Below are 14,727 nucleotides of genomic sequence, written 5' to 3'. Positions count from 1 at the left end.
AATAGGCCATGCTACTAATGAAGTTGGCATCACCACAAAAGTTAACTTGGATCCAAAGCAAATCCAATCATTCCTACTTAGTGCAAATCAAGGACAAATATTGTCAATCAATTTAAAAAATTCTTTCTTCATACTATCTTGGTATGTTATCATTTAACAAATGCATCAGGTTAGTTCCCTCAGAATCAACTATACTTTTTTTATGTTTTGACATAGGTTGAGGTTATTTTTTTCTTAAAGCTTGAATCTTTTCAAGAAAATTTTCTCCTTTATGAAGTTTGTCTTTTAAAATAACCAATAATAATGGCGGCTAGGTGGCACAGTGAATAGAGCACCGGCCTCAGACACTTAATAATGACCTAAGTGGTGTGGCCTTGGGCAAGCCATTTAACCTCATTGCCTTGAAAAATCTAAAAATAAAATAAAATAAAATACAAATAACACAGAATGACTAAATTCATACTTAATATTATACTTGCCAGAGACTATTTTTACTTGAATAATTTTATAAACTCGTGTGTGGTCTACAATAATCTTTTACTTATCTGCTGAGAAAAGATTCAGAAGGTTATAAGATGGGTAATGAGATTTTTGCAAAAATGGTGAAATATTTTTTTGTTTGGGTTTTTTTTTAGGTTTTTTTTTTTTTGCAAGGCAAAGGAAAGGGGGTTAAAAGTGGCTTGCCCAAGGCCACACGGCTAGGTAATTATTAAGTGTCTGAGACAAGATTTGAACCCAGGTACTCCTGACTCCAGGGGCTGGTGCTTTATCCACTACGCCACCTAGCTGCCCAAAAATGGTGAAATGTTAAGGCAAAGCAACATAATTTTTGTAGGAAGTAAAAGCTTATTTAATTAATATTCCTAATTACCTAAAATTTAAAAATAGGCAAAAAAGAGAAAAGGAGAAATAAGTCAATTGTCAGATGAGATCTTCATCAATATACATCTGATGATGTTCGGTCCTTCATTCTTGAAGATCATGACACCAAGAAGGTGATGCACGACACGCATGTAAATTACTTGAGTGAGAGAGTCCCATGCTAAGTCAGAGGCCTCACTTTCTCCTCTGGAGCCATTTGGGTCCAGTGGCCAGAAAGGGATCAGGACAATTGGAGATGGCCCGTACATCTATTTAATAGTTAAAGCCCTATACACCTGTCCTATAAAAAGTCCTATAAACCTATAAACCAATTTTTCCAGTCTTGTAAGGATATCAGTCCCCTCCTTCACTTGGTGATACAGTAAAACTGGCCCTTCCCTCTGTTCCTCATAAACAATGCTCCATTTCTAGTTTTTTTGTACCATACTGGCTATCGCTAAGCTTGGAAGGGTCTCTCCTTACCTTCTCTTCACAGAGTAGCTCTCTTTTTTTAAATATATAATTTAGGCACCATTTTATTTCTACATTCTGATACATTGCAATGTCTATGTATACATATGTGTATTTACTTATGGATTTGACATTTATGCTATGTGCATTTTTATAATGTGTTTTCTTCCCCATTAAAATATAAGCTCATTTCAAGTAAGGATTGTTTCATTCTTTATACTTTTATTTCCTGTGCCTAGTAAAATGTCTGGTCCAAAATGGGAACTTAATTATTCATTGACTGATTCAGAGTATTAATTTACTTATTTATTTACTGATTGGTCTTTGCAGTTACTAAATGTAGTTATCTCCTTCCCTAATTTCTCATGCCCAGTGGACCAGCTCCTAACTAGGAATGGAACCTTTCTGAAAGAAGGAATAGATTTTTTTCTATCAAATAATAACTATCAAAAGACACCACTTGGGATCACTAGGTGGCACAGTGGATAGAGCACGGGCCCTGGAGTCAGAAGTACCTGAGTTCAAATCCAGTCTCAGACACTTAATAATTACCTAGCTGTGTGGCCTTGGGCAAGCTACTTAACCCCATTTGCCTTGCAAAAACCTAAAAAAAAAAAAAATGACATCACTCAGAGAGAAAAATCCAAAGCATTAACAAGTTGTACTGAATTGATTGCATTATGGCACAATACACAGAATTTTAATAACACTGCAAGTTTGCATAGCAGGTTGGTTGGTTCTTGTCCTTTGTTATTGAAGAAGGCCCAAATGACATTACTATGTTTAAGAAAGCTGTTATACAATCACAGAATATTCAAGATTTGGGAGAACTGGTTATGATCAAATGAGTTTCAAAAAATGGAACAAGCTAAATTAAGGACTTTGAAAATTTTATATTTACTAATTTAAGAAAAAAACTTTCCTGATTTATGATACCATACTATTCCATCTAAGCAGCCTACATCAGAAGAATAACCCATATAGTATCCTTGGATTTCAACAAAGCATTTTGCAGGCTCTCAAATTATCCTGGTGGACAAGAGGGAGAGATATGGATTAGATGAGACTAGTAAGATTGCTTCAGTTAAGTGGTTGACTGACATTCTAAAGTTAAGTCATCATTCATTATGGACTAGCTGTCAAATTGACATTGAGCCATTTATCAACCAAGCTGTGGTTCACTTGGATGTAGGGTCTCAAGTGAACAGTGCATGGATGTATCCTGAACAATACAATGTTTTTACTAGTGACCTGGACAAAGATAAAGATGATTTCCTTCTGAAATCAGAGGATGACCCAAAGTTGAAAATGATAGTTAACACAGTAAACAAATGTGCAATGATCTACAAGTAAGTAGATCAAGAGACTCAATTTGACCACAGTAAATATTAAGCTTTGCACTTTGGTTTAAAAAAAAAGCAACAATGGACAGGAGGAGGCAGTGTTAAGCAGAACACCTAGCTAGAGATTTTATTTTAATGGACCACAAACTAAATATGAACCAGCAAGGGTGACAAAAACACTTAAAAAAGAGAGCATAAATGGGTCAACCAAGTTCACAGCATTTGTTAAGTTCTCACAATGTGCCAAACAGTTTGCTAAAAACTGAGAATTTACAAAGACACCGGGAAATCTTTCCATGTCCCCAAGAGCTCAACGTTCTAAGGAGGAGGCAAAATGTACATCTAAACTTTACACTTTAAAGATTTAAAACTACACTAAGACTTTTGAGACAATCTGCATATAGAATATCTTCAAAACAAATTCCTTGTGGTCTTCAATGGGAGTGTACCCACAATAGGGGAATCTGGAAAAGCCTTATGAAGAAGGTGGCATAAACTGAGACCTGAGGGGTTTTCAAAAGGATTTCAAAACTATCCTATTGCACTCTGACCTGGTCAGATATTAAGAATATTGTGTTCAAATGTGGGCACCATGTTACCAGAAAAACACTGATAAGCTAAAATGCAACCATAGAACTAGAAGCAAAATGGCAAGGGAGTTAGGAATGAAATAAACATTAATAAGTGCCTACCACAGTTAGGTGGTACAGTAGATAGAGCACTAGTGTTGGAATCAAGAGGACCTGGGTTCAAATCCAGCCTCAGACACTTGACACTTCTAACTGTGTGACCTTGAGCAAGTCACTTAACTCTCTCTGATCGCCCCAAATCCAGGGCATCTTCAGTCATTCTGATTTAAAGAATCCAGTGGAAAAAGTGAGACTGGTAACTTAGCAAAGCACCACCACCACCACCACAAACACACTCAAATCCAATTCATGTGCCTGTCATGGTATTACCTCCCTGATGCCATGGTCTTCCTTGAGAACAAAGCACCACCAACAAGATACCAGGCACTATGTAGCATAAGTAGTTTGCAAATAGTGATAATGCATTTTGTGATAATAATTATCTCACCTGTGATAAAAACTCTTGAGTGCTATTATTCTCCTCATTTTATCATTCTGAAAACTGAGGCAGATAGAGGTTAAGTGACTTGCCCAGGGTCACACAGCTAGTTTGTGCTTAAGTTCACATAGGAACTCAGGGTTTTCTGATTCCAGGTTTAGCAATCTGTATTTATTGACTACCTAGGTAGAAGGTACAAACACAAAAGCAAAAGAATCCATGTCCTTAAGAAGCCCTATAATTTATGGGAGAAAACTGCACACAAAGTATATGCAAAATATATATACAAAGTAATTTCAAGGGGCAACCAGGAATTACAGTGGATAGAACTCTGGCCCTGGAGTCAGAAGGATCTGATCTAGCAGTCTGAAAGGTAAACTTTCTAATTTAAGAATAATATAACCAACCAATAATTTGTAAATAGTGTCAAATGAAGAATATAGAATATTTCAAGAGAGAAAAATATTTCTAGAGTTATGTGGCTGCCATCTATACTACTTCTCTATTAAGATAATAGATAAAAAGCAGAAGATAGATACAGATAAAGTATAGCTACTTTAAGTGGAGAGATAGAGAAAGAAAAATAGATGAGATATAGAGAAGAGAGAAAGAAAAAATAACAGAGAGACGAAGAGATTTCAATATAGAATTTAATGCTCTTCAGCTAGACTAGGATCTGTCTTAAATGAGAACAGTAGACTAAATGATCTCTAAAATTGCCTACTTTCTATAATTCAAATACATCAGTAAGTCTCTTAACAAGAAACATCTAACTGCTAAAACCAATTTAACTTCTCTCTTTCCAGACCACAGATTTATTGCTAGGACTCCCCTTAGATCTAGCTTAAAAGGGGATAAATCAGGTTTGCTTGGCATTAAAAAAATTTAATTAGGACTTCAGTTTGAATGAATTTGTATCAATCCCAGTCAGCCCTGCCACTGGCTATCTAAGTTACTCTCTGCAACTGGAAAGGGTTGGACTACATAGCTTTTAAGGTCATTTTTTTTAGAGCTACATCTCTAATCCTTTAAGGAGGATGAAATACATAACAATTCTCCATTTCCAGTTTCTGACATATGTCCAAATAGTCTCAATCTCCAGATATTTCACTCCTATAATCACCTTTCAAAATTCTAAGCATTTGGGTAAGTTCAAAATAAAAGGAAAGCTTCCACTGATATATTTTGAAAGCACTTAGAAATTTTTTATACTGTTACTGACCAAATGAAGTTGAATGAACCTAATTTTAAAAAATTTTAAACTCTTACTTCCAGTTGCTCAGTAGGAAGCAATCACTTCTACCAGAAGACAGTATTTTACCCTTTAGGGTAGGGAAATGAATAGTTTTGTTTTGTTTTTTTAAAAAAAAAGAATTAAATCATTATCTTTGAAATACAGTAAAGTTATTTCTGTGATCAGAAAATTTTTGTGACTACACAGATTCCTGAAGAAAAATGTAAAGAGAATCTTTTAACAAGTAATATGAAAATGCTGCCCTTTTCACATGAAGCTGATAAATAGTTGTCAAATGAAGATTAAAAGCCAAATCAATAAACTGTTAAGTCTTTTTCCTGCACTTAACACATGTATTAATTAATTAATAACAATTAATACTTTGAATACCAATATGAAAATAAAATCTGATACGCCCTTGAGAAATAGGAAGATCTCTCAAAGGGTCAAATAAACCAATTCAGGAAAATGATAACAACTAGCATTTATGTAATGCTTTAAGACTGGTAAACTCCTATATATGCTATCATTAACCTCATTTCACAAAAGAGGAAACTGAGGCAAAGAGTCAGGACTTGGATCACTGAGTCAAGGTTAAGTGACTTGCCCAGATTCCCACAGCTACTGAGTATCTCAGGCTGAGTCCGTATCTGAACCCAGGTACTCCTGACTCCAGGGCCATACTTTATCCACTACACCACCTAGCTGCCCCTACTGACTTTTAAGGTCGTTTTTTTAGAGCTAAATCTCTAATCCTTTAAGGAGGATGAAATACAAGAATACACTATTAGCAGTTTCTGACATATGGTCCAATTTGTTCCCAGGAACCAGAATGAGAAAATGATTAGATTTATAATCATTAAATTGAAAAGTCTGCCCCATTTCAAACTAATTAATTTTGATCAACCTTAAAAGAACAGATGTTTCTAAAGATGTATAAAGGCAGCTAGGTGGAAATGTGCACAGAACCTGGACCTGGAGTGAAAGGACCTAAAGTTTAAATCCAGTCTCAGAGACTTCCTAGTAGTGTGACCCTAGCTAGGTCAATTAACTTTGCTTGCCTCAGTTTCCTCATCTGCAAAATGAACTGTCAAAGGAAAATCAAAGCAAACCATCTTTGTCAAGAGAACCTCAACAATGGGGTCACAAAGGGACATGACTGAACAAGTACAAAGCAAGTAGATTCAAAGATCCCAAAAGAATTACAACAGGAAAGGGGTCCTTGGCTTTTTTCCTAATTGTATTCCAATATTTACTTCCCAGATTTGAAAAATAAAGGCTGCTTTGTCTTCTGATAAATATTTGAGTGGAGTACTTCACAAATAAAATAGAAATTTAAAAAACAAAATAGGCATTTAAAACCAGGCATTTAAAAAGCAAAAGACAAACCCTTTGGAAAGGACCACAACAATTCTGAAGTAGAAGAGCAATCTCAGAATCAGTTTTAAAAACTCAGTTCCAGCTCTATCATTAACTACTTGCAGTGTAAGCCTAGGCAAATCACAACCCTAAGTACTTAGACCTCAGTTTTCTCCTCTGTAAAATGAGACACCATTTCTAAGGTTTCTTCAGGCCCATTTTGAAAGTCCATTATCAAGGATTTATATTAAGATCCTGAACTCATCATTTTAATTCGTGACTTAGATAATAAATGCTTTTTTTCATTCTTTCTTTCCACTTATACCCTTGTTGAGGAAGCCCTTTCTTCATATGAAAGAAAGATTGCAGTTTTCCATAGTTCAGGTTGAACATTTTGCCAATACACTTGAGTTGAAGGTCTAACAATACTGATCAGATAATTATAAAAACATCTAAATGATTGATAATTTCAAGAAAAGCACTATTTTATCTTTTTCTCAGTACATCCCTTTTTTGTATTTTAACAACCATTTGCATATATATATATATATATATATATATATATATATATATATATATACCTGGAAAAACACAACAAATAAAACATTTCTCTTCCAAAATTCTGTCTTTACAAGCACACTGGGCTCAAATTGATCTTTTAAAATTCTTTATCAGTGAAATTCTTCCTCCATTTACAAAGACAGTCAAAAATTCACCTGATTTGGAATTGGGCAGCTCCCTAATCACGTCACCTGATTGTTCTGGACTTCATTTATCTGCAGAAACTCATCTTCCTGAAAGATGGAATCAACTCTCAAATTCAAGCCTCCTCTAACTTCTTCATTTAAGGGCAACTCAGGCTTCCTTAGTTTTACCCCCCCCCCCCATACATACACACACAATTTTCAGTCTTTTTATTTCCTCCCTTACATTATGAGGTAGAAGGAAAAGATCGTCTTTCCAAATTTCTTGGCTTCCCTGTATTTTTAGTCAAGTGGCTGACAGATAGTAGGCACTTTAAAATGACTAACTTCAAATAACAGATGTGAAGAATCGTAAAATTAAGTCCCAACAGCAGCTTTAGCTGAATTTTGGCCAAGTTTTCTTTCTAAAGGATACAAAGATAAATAAATAATCCTGTCTACTCAGTAAGACTAGAGACTCCCAAAGGGAAGGTCTGTCTTTCTTTCCTTCTTTGCTATCCCTGTACTTTCAGCCAAGTGGCGGACACATAGCAGGTACTTTAAAAACGACCAAATTCAAAAGCAGGATGTAAAGAATTGTAGAGCCAAGTCTCAACTGCAGCTTCAGCTGAGCTCCTGAGTTTTGATCAAGATTTCTTTCTAAAGGACAGAAAGGCAAACAAGTCTGCTCTATTCAGAAAGACTAGACTCCCCAGGGCAAGCCCTTACACGGATCGGAGGGCCTGGCAGCGGGAACTGTGTGGGCTCTGGGAAGGTCGCTGGCTTATTCCGACACAGTGACCGGGCCACGCTTACCTTCATATTAGATCCTTGCAGTTACTATATAGTAAACAGTCCCAAGATTTGTAATCGGCTACTTTGATTAAACTAATTCCAGTGGAACTTGAAGCCTAAACTGTAGTTTGTATTTAACCTTCAAATGTCCAGGAAAACCCCAGGCGGCCTCTTTTTAGGTTTGATATCTGGAGTATCAATTGCGACACAGCTCAGCCGGAACGCAAACTACGCTTTGGCTAGAGGGGCACACTTGGGCCCTCAGCCCATGGCACGGCTGGGCTCTGCAGCCTCAGCCTCCACGGCGGCTACCGAAGCTCAAGGCTGCACCCCGACTTGTGGGACACGGGCCTCCCGCCGGCACAGCGCGGGGACACAGAAGGTTCGGGAAGGGGCAGAGTCAGTGCCAACTCCCCTGCCTCCAAGGCAGTCGCCCTCGGGGGGCAATCCCTGGGGTGGGGGGCAATCCGGCTCCACACTTTTGTCGCTCACACACGCACACTCAGACACACACAGACCAGACACAGGCACACTCCATGCACACCACACAGACAGACAGATACACTCACACACACAGGCACACTCCGTGCACACCACACAGACACAGACAGATACACTCACACACACAGGCACACTCCGTGCACACCACACAGACACAGACAGATACACTCACACACACAGGCATACCCCGTGCACACCACAGACAGATACACTCACACACACAGGCACACCCCGTGCACACCACACAGACACGGACAGATACACTCACACACACAGGCACACCCCGTGCACACCACACAGACACAGACAGATACACTCACACACACAGGCACACTCCGTGCACACCACACAGACAGACAGATACACTCACACACACAGGCACACTCCGTGCACACCACACAGACACAGACAGATACACTCACACACACAGGCACACCCCGTGCACACCACACAGACAGATACACTCACACACACAGGCACACCCCGTGCACACCACACAGACACAGACAGATACACTCACACACACAGGCACACTCCGTGCACACCACACAGACACAGACAGATACACTCACACACACAGGCACACCCCGTGCACACCACACAGACACGGACAGATACACTCACACACACAGGCACACCCCGTGCACACCACACAGACACGGACAGATACACTCACACACACAGGCACACCCCGTGCACACCACACAGACACGGACAGATACACTCACACACACAGGCACACTCCGTGCACACCACACAGACACAGACAGATACACTCACACACACAGGCACACTCCGTGCACACCACACAGACAGATACACTCACACACACAGGCACACTCCGTGCACACCACACAGACACAGACACATACACTCACACACACAGGCACACCCCGTGCACACCAGACACGGACAGATACACACACACACAGGCACACCCCGTGCACACCACACAGACACAGACAGATACACTCACACACACAGGCACACTCCGTGCACACCACACAGACAGATACACACACAGGCACACTCCGTGCACACCACGCAGACACAGACAGATACACTCACACACACAGGCACACCCCGTGCACACCACACAGACAGATACACTCACACACACAGGCACACTCCGTGCACACCACACAGACAGATACACTCACACACACAGGCACACTCCGTGCACACCACGCAGACACAGACAGATACACTCACACACACAGGCACACTCCGTGCACACCACACAGACAGATACACTCACACACACAGGCACACCCCGTGCACACCACACAGACAGACAGATACACTCACACACACAGGCACACCCCGTGCACACCACACAGACAGATACACTCACACACACAGGCACACCCCGTGCACACCACACAGACAGATACACTCAAACACACAGGCACACCCCGTGCACACCACACAGACAGATACACTCACACACACAGGCACACTCCGTGCACACCACACAGACAGATACACTCACACACACAGGCACACTCCATGCACACCACACAGACACAGACAGATACACTCACACACACAGGCACACTCCGTGCACACCACACAGACAGATACACTCACACACACAGGCACACTCCGTGCACACCACACAGACACAGACACATACACTCAGGCACACCCCGTGCACACCAGACACGGACAGATACACACACACACAGGCACACCCCGTGCACACCACACAGACACGGACAGATACACTCACACACACAGGCACACCCCGTGCACACCACACAGACAGATACACTCAAACACACAGGCACACCCCGTGCACACCACACAGACAGATACACTCACACACACAGGCACACCCCGTGCACACCACACAGACAGATACACTCACACACACAGGCACACCCCGTGCACACCACAGACACAGACAGATACACTCACACACACATGCACACCCCATGCACACCACACAGACAGATACACTCACACACACAGGCACACTCCGTGCACTCCACACAGACACAGACAGATACACTCACACACACAGGCACACTCCGTGCACACCACACAGACAGATACACTCACACACACAGGCACACTCCGTGCACACCACACAGACACAGACACATACACTCACACACACAGGCACACCCTGTGCACACCAGACACGGACAGATACACACTCACACAGGCACACCCCGTGCACACCACACAGACACAGACACAGATACACTCACACACACAGGCACACCCCGTGCACACCACACAGACAGACAGATACACTCACACACACAGGCACACTCCGTGCACACCACACAGACACAGACAGATACACTCACACACACAGGCACACTCCGTGCACACCACACAGACAGATACACTCACACACACAGGCACACTCCGTGCACACCACACAGACACAGACAGATACACTCACACACACAGGCACACTCCATGCACACCACACAGACACAGACAGATACACTCACACACACAGGCACACTCCGTGCACTCCACACAGACACAGACAGATACACTCACACACACAGGCACACTCCATGCACACCACACAGACAGATACACTCACACACACGCACACCCCGTACACACCACAGACAGATACACTCACACACACAGGCACACTCCGTGCACACGACACAGACAGACAGATACACACACACACAGGCACACCCCGTGCACACCACAGACAGATACACTCACACACACATGCACACCCCATGCACACCACACAGACAGATACACTCACACACACAGGCACACTCCGTGCACACCACACAGACACAGACAGATACACTCACACACACAGGCACACTCCATGCACACCACACAGACAGATACACTCACACACACACGCACACCCCGTGCACACCACAGACAGATACACTCACATACACAGGCACACTCCGTGCACACCACACAGACAGAAAGATACACACACACACAGGCACACCCCGTGCACACCACAGACAGATACACTCACACACACAGGCACACTCCGTGCACTCCACACAGACAGACAGATACACTCACACACACAGGCACACTCCATGCACACCACACAGACAGACAGATACACTCACACACACAGGCACACTCCATGCACAACACCACACAGACAGATACACTCACACACATGTACACTCACACACACAGGCACACCCCGTGCACACCACACAGACAGACAGATACACTCACACACACAGGCACACTCCGTGCACACCACACAGACAGATACACTCACACACACAGGCACACTCCGTGCACACCACACAGACAGACAGATACATTCACACACACAGGCACACCCCGTGCACACCACACAGATACACTCACACACACAGGCACACTCCGTGCACACCACACAGACAGATACACTCACACACACAGGCACACTCCGTGCACACCACACAGACACAGACAGATACACTCACACACACAGGCACACTCCATGCACAACACCACACAGACAGATACACTCACACACATGTACACTCACATACACACAGGCACACCCCGTGCACACCACACAGACAGACAGATACACTCACACACACAGGCACACTCCATGCACACCACACAGACAGATACACTCACACACACAGGCACACTCCGTGCACACCACACACAGACAGATACACTCACACACACAGGCACACTCCGTGCACACCACACAGACAGACAGATACACTCACACACACAGGCACACTCCGTGCACACCACACACAGACAGATACACTCACACACACAGGCACACTCCGTGCACACCACACACAGACAGATACACTCACACACACAGGCACACTCCGTGCACACCACACAGACAGACAGATACACTCACACACACAGGCACACTCCGTGCACACCACACAGACAGATACACTCACACACACAGGCACACTCCGTGCACACCACACAGACAGACAGATACACTCACACACACAGGCACACCCCATGCACACCACACAGACAGACAGATACACTCACACACACAGGCACACTCCGTGCACACCACACAGACACAGACAGATACACTCACACACACAGGCACACTCTGTGCACACCACACAGACAGATACACTCACACACACAGGCACACTCCGTGCATACCACACAGACAGACAGATACACTCACACACACAGGCACACTCTGTGCACACCACACAGACAGATACACTCACACACACAGGCACACTCCGTGCACACCACACAGACAGACAGATACACTCACACACACAGGCACACTCCGTGCACACCACACAGACAGACAGATACACTCACACACACAGGCACACTCTGTGCACACCACACAGACAGATACACTCACACACACAGGCACACTCCGTGCACACCACACAGACACAGACAGATACACTCACACACACAGGCACACCCCATGCACACCACACAGACAGACAGATACACTCACACACACAGGCACACTCCGTGCACACCACACAGACACAGACAGATACACTCACACACACAGGCACACTCTGTGCACACCACACAGACAGATACACTCACACACACAGGCACACTCCGTGCATACCACACAGACAGACAGATACACTCACACACACAGGCACACTCTGTGCACACCACACAGACAGATACACTCACACACACAGGCACACTCCGTGCACACCACACAGACAGACAGATACACTCACACACACAGGCACACTCCGTGCACACCACACACACAGACAGATACACTCACACACACAGGCACACTCTGTGCACACCACACAGACAGATACACTCACACACACAGGCACACTCCGTGCACACCACACAGACAGACAGATACACTCACACACACAGGCACACTCCGTGCACACCACACACACAGACAGATACACTCACACACACAGGCACACTCTGTGCACACCACACAGACAGATACACTCACACACACAGGCACACTCCGTGCACACCACACAGACACAGACAGATACACTCACACACACAGGCACACCCCATGCACACCACACAGACAGACAGATACACTCACACACACAGGCACACTCCGTGCACACCACACAGACACAGACAGATACACTCACACACACAGGCACACTCTGTGCACACCACACAGACAGATACACTCACACACACAGGCACACTCCGTGCATACCACACAGACAGACAGATACACTCACACACACAGGCACACTCTGTGCACACCACACAGACAGATACACTCACACACACAGGCACACTCCGTGCACACCACACAGACAGACAGATACACTCACACACACAGGCACACTCCGTGCACACCACACACACAGACAGATACACTCACACACACAGGCACACTCTGTGCACACCACACAGACAGATACACTCACACACACAGGCACACTCCGTGCACACCACACAGACAGACAGATACACTCACACACACAGGCACACTCCGTGCACACCACACACACAGACAGATACACTCACACACACAGGCACACTCTGTGCACACCACACAGACAGATACACTCACACACACAGGCACACTCCGTGCACACCACACAGACACAGACAGATACACTCACACACACAGGCACACTCCGTGCACACCACACAGACACAGACAGATACACTCACACACACAGGCACACTCCGTGCACACCACACAGACAGATACACTCACACACACAGGCACACTCCGTGCACACCACACACACAGACAGATACACTCACACACACAGGCACACTCCATGCACACCACACAGACACAGACACATACACTCACACACACAGGCACACCCCGTGCACACCAGACACAGACACATACACTCACACACACAGGCACACTCCGTGCACACCACACAGACAGACAGATACACTCACACACACAGGCACACTCCATGCACAACACCACACAGACAGATACACTCACACACATGTACACTCACATACACACAGGCACACACCATGCGCGCCACACTCACAGACAGATACATACACTCACACATGACACGCACATTCATAGACACACACGTAGGACGCCCCCCCACGGGCGCTGATGCCCGGCAGCTGCCCCCCGAGGTGCCCGGGCGGAGCGGCGGGCACATGGCCCGGGCCCCTCCTGCCGCCCCCCCTCCGCCCTTTCCCCCCCCCCCCCCCCCCCCGTCCCCGCCGAGTCCTTACCCCGGGGTGCTGCGTGGGTCCCGCCCGCCCGAGCCCGAGCCCGGCCGCGGCCCGGCCGGAGGGAGCCGAGGGCGGCTGGCGCTGCGCCCGGGCGCCCGGGGCCGCGAGGGCCTGCTGCCGGGGCCGGGGCCGCGAGGGCCTGCTGCCGGGGCCGGGGCCGCGAGGGCCAGCTGCCGGGGCCGGGGCCGCGAGGGCCAGCTGCCGGGGCCGCGAGGGCCTGCTGCCGGGGCCGGGGCCGCGAGGGCCTGCTGCCGGGGCCGGG

General features: G+C 45.2%; 1 protein-coding gene across 1 annotated transcript in view; it reads right to left on the bottom strand.

Moving 5' to 3' along the window:
• The window catches only part of NFKB1 (nuclear factor kappa B subunit 1), a 163,572-nt gene extending 149,062 nt beyond the window's left edge, over nt 1–14,510 (bottom strand). Inside the window, exon 1 of the mRNA XM_074228156.1 lies at nt 14,466–14,510. The gene's annotated coding sequence lies outside the window, so the exon portion shown is untranslated. The remainder of the gene's footprint in view (nt 1–14,465) is intronic.
• Nucleotides 14,511–14,727: the final 217 nt, after the last annotated feature.

This window comes from Macrotis lagotis, chromosome 3, assembly GCF_037893015.1.
Source record: "Macrotis lagotis isolate mMagLag1 chromosome 3, bilby.v1.9.chrom.fasta, whole genome shotgun sequence".
Taxonomy (NCBI): Eukaryota; Metazoa; Chordata; class Mammalia; order Peramelemorphia; family Peramelidae; genus Macrotis; species Macrotis lagotis.
Note: the sequence above shows the minus strand (reverse complement) of the source record. Positions and strands in the feature narration are given on the sequence as shown.